The sequence below is a fragment of the Rana temporaria genome, chromosome 3, assembly GCF_905171775.1.
Source record: "Rana temporaria chromosome 3, aRanTem1.1, whole genome shotgun sequence".
NCBI lineage: Eukaryota > Metazoa > Chordata > Amphibia > Anura > Ranidae > Rana > Rana temporaria.
Window position 1 is genome coordinate 449,983,181 of NC_053491.1, and position 7,312 is coordinate 449,990,492.

The 7,312-nt window shown below is 38.6% G+C and overlaps 1 pseudogene; it reads left to right on the forward strand.

Moving 5' to 3' along the window:
• Positions 1-304: 304 nt before the first annotated feature.
• Positions 305-1,264, forward strand: LOC120930560 (annotated as a pseudogene).
• Positions 1,265-7,312: the final 6,048 nt, after the last annotated feature.

The following is a 7,312-nucleotide window of genomic DNA, read 5'->3' on the forward strand; positions in this document are numbered from 1 at the left end:
CCATAATGTTATTACCAAATAGATATTAATCTGTATTCAATATTTGTTCCATAACCATTTTTTTTCATATTTCTATATTTCTTAATCAGCGCAATATGATCCATGAGAAATCCTTCAGCAAAGTTCAGTAATCATCAAAGAATTAACACAGGAGAGAGGACTTTTTCCATACTCAGAATTTAACAAGTGCTTTTTCGAAAATATTTTTTTTTTGCCACCAGAAGAAGATCCAGAAAGGCAAAACATGTTTAAATGTTTGAAATGTGATAAGAATTTCTCAAAAAATGCACATTTTATTACACACATGAGGAGTCACACAGGAGAGAAGCCATTTGGGTGCTCAGAATGTGATAAGTGTTTCTCGGAAAAGGGAAGTCTTACTAAACACCAGAGAATCCACACAGGAGAGAAACCGTATAGATGTTCAGAATGTACTGAGAGCTTCTCACAGCCGGCATCTCTTTCTTACCACCAGAAGAAGATTCACCAAGGAGAAAATACATTTAAGTGCACAGAATGTGACATGTGTTTCTATATAAAGTCAAATCTTATTGCTCATCAAAGGAGTCACACAGGAGAGAAGCCATTCAGATGTTCAGAATGTGACAAATGTTTTGCTGAAAAAGCTACACTTAAGAAACACCAAAGGATTCACACAGGTGAAAAGCCATTTATGTGCTCAGAATGTGACCAATGCTTTAAACAAATTGCTCATCTTATGCAACACACGAAGATTCACACAGGAGAGAAGCCATTTAGATGTTCAGAATGTGACAAATGCTTTGTGCAAAAATTTTATCTTACTCAACACCAAAAAGTTCACACAGGAGAGAAGCCGTATAGATGTTCAGAATGTGACAAATGCTTTGTACAAAAAATTTATCTTACTCAACACCAAAAAGTTCATACAGGAGAGAAGCCGTATAAATGTTCAGAATGTGACAAATGCTTTGTGCAAAAATCGAATCTTACTCAACACCAAAAAGTTCACACAGGAGAGAAGCCATATACATGTTCAGAATGTGACAAGTGCTTTTCAGAAATGAGGTTTCTTGTTATGCACCACAGGGTTCACACAGGAGAAAAACCATTTAAATGTTTGGAGTGTAACAAGTGTTTTAATCAAAAGAAAGCTCTTACTCGACACCACAGGGTTCACACAGGAGAAAAACCATAAAGATGTTTGAAATGTGACAAGTGTTTTACACAAAAGACAATTCTTACTCAACACCAGAGGATTCACAAAGATATTTCAATTACTTAAACACGAATGTTATAAATATTTCAGATGTTGTATATATCTGCTTAAAGCTGATCTCCAGATTTTATTGAACTTAAATATTTAATTTGGAACAAGCTGGTCCAAACAAACTATTTATTTCATCAAGATTTGTATCGGCACTGCAAAACCACTCACAAGCAGCTTTGTATTTTCTGAATGAATACAAAGCTCCCTCTGACTGGGTAAGTCACATAATTTGATATTCCATGCCCACCTCTCTACCTCACTCAATCAGAAGAAGCTTTGTATTCCTTCAGAAAATGAAAAGCTTCCTGTGAATGGCTGATAAGCTTTTGTTCTGGGTCTGGGACAGGAAGATCTCATCTCAGGGCCAGAACACAGCACTTTATACTGTATGTAGCTGAGACTACATACAGCTTATACAATGCTAAGAGCAGCTGCATGTCTTAGTGATGTAAATAGTTTGTTACACCCGGTTGGTCCAAACAAACTATTTAAACATCACTAAAAGCAGAAGGTCAGCTTTAAATACAACAAGGACCATAAAAGAGAGAATTGCTTTGAATACTGTAATGTACATAACATTCAATAACAATAAAGTGCAGCGCAAAACATATAAAATTAAGTAATAACACAATTGATGATCAGATAATGTATATAAATTATATATAAAAATATATATATATATAACTCTAATATTAACACAAAAAGAAATCCATAAAAGTGCATCAGTGAAAAAAGTCCAAAAGTGCTCCAAATAATGAAGTGACTGATTGTGATTGAATCTCAAAAAGCTGTGATCGACAGGAAGGTTCCTTCACCAATAGCTAAAGATGGCCCCTCACCTCAGCCATTCGACCATGGCTAGGTCACAAAACTTTTGAAAAACCTCCAAGGTAAGTGTAAGGACACGTCCAAGCTTTAAAGGTTACCAGCAGGCAGCAGACAGCTCAATACTCCCAACGACCACAGAGAAATATATGAAACAAAAAGGGAACAGACTAGTGCTCTCTGTCTCAAACTGGATTTAATAAGTAAAAAAAGACCAAAGTAAACTCACATTTTACAACACTCAGAGCCGAGTGTGAAGCGTATCAGCATAAACGGAGCTCCAAGGCTTCCGAGTCTTTACACAGCTCACACATCAGCGTTGGGTCGGCGAGCGCGGGTGACGTCACGAAGCTCCTCCCCCTCGTACGCGTTACGTTCCTATGGGCGGAACTTCCTCAGCGTGGGGTCAGAGAGGCCTCTCTGACCCCACGCTGAGGAAGTTCCGCCCATAGGAACGTAACGCGTACGAGGGGGAGGAGCTTCGTGACGTCACCCGCGCTCGCCGACCCAACGCTGATGTGTGAGCTGTGTAAAGACTCGGAAGCCTTGGAGCTCCGTTTATGCTGATACGCTTCACACTCGGCTCTGAGTGTTGTAAAATGTGAGTTTACTTTGGTCTTTTTTTACTTATTAAATCCAGTTTGAGACAGAGAGCACTAGTCTGTTCCCTTTTTGTTTCATATATTTCTCTGTGGTCGTTGGGAGTATTGAGCTGTCTGCTGCCTGCTGGTAACCTTTAAAGCTTGGACGTGTCCTTACACTTACCTTGGAGGTTTTTCAAAAGTTTTGTGACCTAGCCATGGTCGAATGGCTGAGGTGAGGGGCCATCTTTAGCTATTGGTGAAGGAACCTTCCTGTCGATCACAGCTTTTTGAGATTCAATCACAATCAGTCACTTCATTATTTGGAGCACTTTTGGACTTTTTTCACTGATGCACTTTTATGGATTTCTTTTTGTGTTAATATTAGAGTTATATATATATATATATTTTTATATATAATTTATATACATTATCTGATCATCAATTGTGTTATTACTTAATTTTATATGTTTTGCGCTGCACTTTATTGTTATTGATCATTATTGGGATTTCTATTTGAATTTATCCTCCAGTGCTGGCTTGCATTTTTTAAAGTTTTTTGTGTATTTTCCAGCGCGGAATTTCTTCTTTATTTAATGTACATAACATGACTCTTTTCAAAATACGTATTAGCTTTTGTGCTCTAATTAGATAAAGATTATTCATAATGTTTTATTTTAGTGTACATTTCATACTTGCATGGAGAACATTTGTTTTCTATATAAACATATTTTTTTTTTTTTTTCATTTCAATAAAATGCATGAATACAAAAACATGAAATTACAATAGTCTATGGTGTACTTTTCTACATTGCTTATAAATTGTGAATGAGGCATTGCTAAATGATTTCCATGTAAAATGAAACAAGTTTTGTCACTTGTATAATAAAAAGTTCTAATAGGGGTTGATTTACTATAATTGCACAATCTGGTGCAGCTGTGCATAGTATCCAGGTTCTAACTTCAGCTTGCTCATTTAAGCTTTGAAAAAAAGCTGAAAAAAGTTGAAGCTGCACTAAATTTGGCACTCTCCAGTATTAGTAAAGCAACATCTTAACCCTTTTGCTGCCAGAACCGTATGTCTTAAGGACCTGAAAGCAGGGGGTTTAACACAAAATCCAGTGGCTGAAGCCACCGAGATTGTGTGTGAAACTCTGCTTGTCCATCTTCGGGATGGCAGCTGGGGGGAAGGAGAAGAGCGGACACACACGTCTTCTCTCCTCCCCTTCTTGCTGTGACCTGTAAAGTGATGTCCGTGACATCACTTCTGAATCAGCATCTAGGTGTCCCTGGCTAGGCTAGTCAGGATGGAATGTTTTTCAATGCAATTTGCATTGCAAAACATTCAGTGGAGTCAAAAGGAGACATGCAGGGTCTAAAAGACCCTGCATGTCTCATTAAAGAGGACATGTCACCTAAAAAGCATCACATGTGATAAAAAAGTTAAGGATTTTTTATTTGTTTTTGTAAGAAAATGTATATACACCCAAGCACATAAACACAGCCCCCCACCTCCAGATATACGCATGTATGAACATAAACACATGTGCTGGGGTACCTACACATGAAAACCTTGATTGCAGTACACATAATACATTTTGTTGCTCATGCCAGAGTGAGAGCAATAATTCTTGCACAAGACCTCCTCTGTAACACTAAACTGATACTTAATAGGGGGATTTTGAAGCATCACCTATAGATAATATAGGGTACTGAAGTTTGTTTCCATGTTGGGTATCTAGGGCCAGATCCACAAAAGGGTTACGACGGCTTATCTGCTGATACGCCGTCGTATCCCTGTTTCTATCTATGCGGCTGATTCATAGAATCAGTTACGCATAGATATCCCTAAGATCCGACATGTGTAATTGTTTTACACTGTCGGATCTTAGGATGCAGTACCGCGGCCGCCGCTGGGGGCATTTCTCGTCGTAAACCAGCGTCGGGTATGCAAATTAGCACTTACGGAGATCCACGAAGGTTTTAGTTTGCCGTCGCAAAGATAGGGCTGCTTTTACAAAGTGTAAAGTTAGTACACCATGTAAAAGTATACCTGTCTTTCCAGCGTCGCTGTCAAATTTTTTTTTCAATTTTTTTTTTCCCGCCGCATCTCTTTTTTTACCCGTCGCGATTCACAAAACTCGGCGCAACGTAACGTAATGCAAAGCACGTCAGGAAAATAGCGTCGGGAGCAAGCGCAGTACATCCGGCACGGGAGCGCGCCTAATTTAAATGGGACTCACCCCATTTGAATTGGCCCGCCTTGCGCCGGACTGATTTAGGATACACCGCCGCAAATTTCCAGGTAAGTGCTCTGTGGATCGGGCACTAACTTGGGCAATTTGCGGCGGTGTAACTTAAATCACAAAAGTTACGTTGCGCCCGCTGGTTGTGGATCTGGCCCACAGTTACTTGGCACAACCTCATATTTAATATTTTACCAAAACTTTGGATAAATAGCTGCATTTTTTTCCCTAAGATTCACTTTAGAGTGTTTTTTAGTGAACGTTTGCATTTCCTAGATCTTTGCGGTAATATCGTGTGACATAAAAATTGTAACTACCTGTATTTTTTTTTCTAGGGTGTCTGATTTCAGAAAATATCTAATGTTTGGCTGTTTTACATCATCTTTAGGGCTAAAATAATTTGTGTGCAAAAAATGCAAAAACAGCTCTGGCAGCAACAAGTATCATCTGTTCATATAAAGCACTAAAAAAATCCAGTAGATGTTCTGATATGTTTGTGGAATTTCAGTTGCCAGTTATAACCCTGGTATAGTTTTTTTGCAGCCGGTGGGCAGATTTCTCATGAAACTATTCTGAGCAGCTCATGAGCCACTGGAATGGTTTCCAAAGTGGTGGGAGGGGATGTCCCCCTCTCCCACCACTCTACAGTGTTTCTCATGCTTACCAATTCTGCCAGTTCACGAGAAACAATTTTACTGTGCAGCCGGCTGCTCCCATAGGTGATCAAAAAGTACATACTCTTTGATCAACTCTATGGCCTTGGAGAACCAGAGCGATGTCATGAAACAGATTTCTTTTTATCTTTTGCTTTTAAAGGTAATGGAGAGATTTGAGTTTTTTTACCCCGGATCTCTCCATAAAGAGGACCTGTCATCATTATCCTTTACAATATATTACGCATATTTTACACATATGTAAACGGTATTCACACCACAAATGTGAGGTATTGCTGCGAACATTAAAGCAAGTGCAATTATTCTATCACTAAACCTCCTCTGTATGCCTAAACAGCTAACCGCGTTTACATGTGTGAGGATCCGAATACTTCGGACGCACGCCCACACACAGACCGGCCGGCTGTGTTTTGTTTTATACATTTTTATGTTCGCTTGATGCCTGTTTTTAAAGTTGAAATGTAAGTAAGCAATTGGCTGCTTTATTTTCTAATAAATCTGCGCAGTATTACGCTATGTATCTTCCCTGGTGTTTTCCTTACATATCTATGGAGTTTGGAGTTTATTACTGATTGCCATTGAATGGGGAGGTCCTTTATTAAGCTACCGCTATTGGAGGATTAATCAGCTGGGCTGCTGCTGTGGATGCGATTTCTTTTGCTGTTCATTTATTGAAGTTGCGGTAAGAGTCAGTATTATCTGTGGTGGAGGTCTCCTGTTTGTCCAGATCACAGCGTGGATACAATCACTGATACCCGAGATTCCTTTCTTCAATACACCCTTGGACTGCTTCAAACCTCTTGGCTTGCCTTTATTCCATTGAATTAACTGTGATATATCAATTTTAACACTGTGGAGATACTCATGTTATTTTGACAGTTATTTATAATCTACACTTTATATTTATTGGTGGTTTATTTGCATCACTTTGTATTAGCGCGACTCCTTCTTTTTACTAAACAGCTAACCTGTAAAGGTGTTTAAAGCATCATCGATGGAAATTTTAAAGTACCATAGTTTGTTGCTATTCCACGAGCATGTGCAATTTTCAAGCATGACATGTTAGGTATTTATTTATGCGGAGTAACATCATCTTTCTCATTATACAAAAAATTGGGGTAAATATTGTATTTGTTTTTTTTTTATTCATTAAAGTGTATTTTTTTCCAAAAAATTTAGTTTGTAAAACTGCTGGGCAAACACCGTGTGACATAAACAATTGCAACAATGGCCATTTTATTCCCTAAGGTCTCTGCTAAAAAATGTATAAAGTTTTACATAGTTACATAGTTACATAGTTAGTCAGGTTGAAAAAAGACACAAGTCCATCCAGTTCAACCACAAAAAACAAAATAAAAAAACACAGTAAAATCCTATACACCCAACTTCATACCCACAGTTGATCCAGAGGAAGGCAAAAAACCCCAGCGGAGCATGATCCAATTTGCTACAGCAGGGGAAAAAATTCCTTCCTGATCCCCCGAGAGGCAATCGGATTTACCCTGGATCAACTTTACCTACAAATCTTAGTACTCAGTTATATTCTGTACATTTAGGAAAGAATCCAGACCTTTCTTAAAGCAATCTACTGATCTGGCCAGAACCACCTCTGGAGGGAGTCTGTTCCACATTTTCACAGCTCTTACTGTGAAAAAACCTTTCCGTATTTGGAGGTGAAATCTCTTTTCCTCTAGACGTAAAGAGTGCCCCCTTGTCCTCAGTGATGACCGTAAAGTG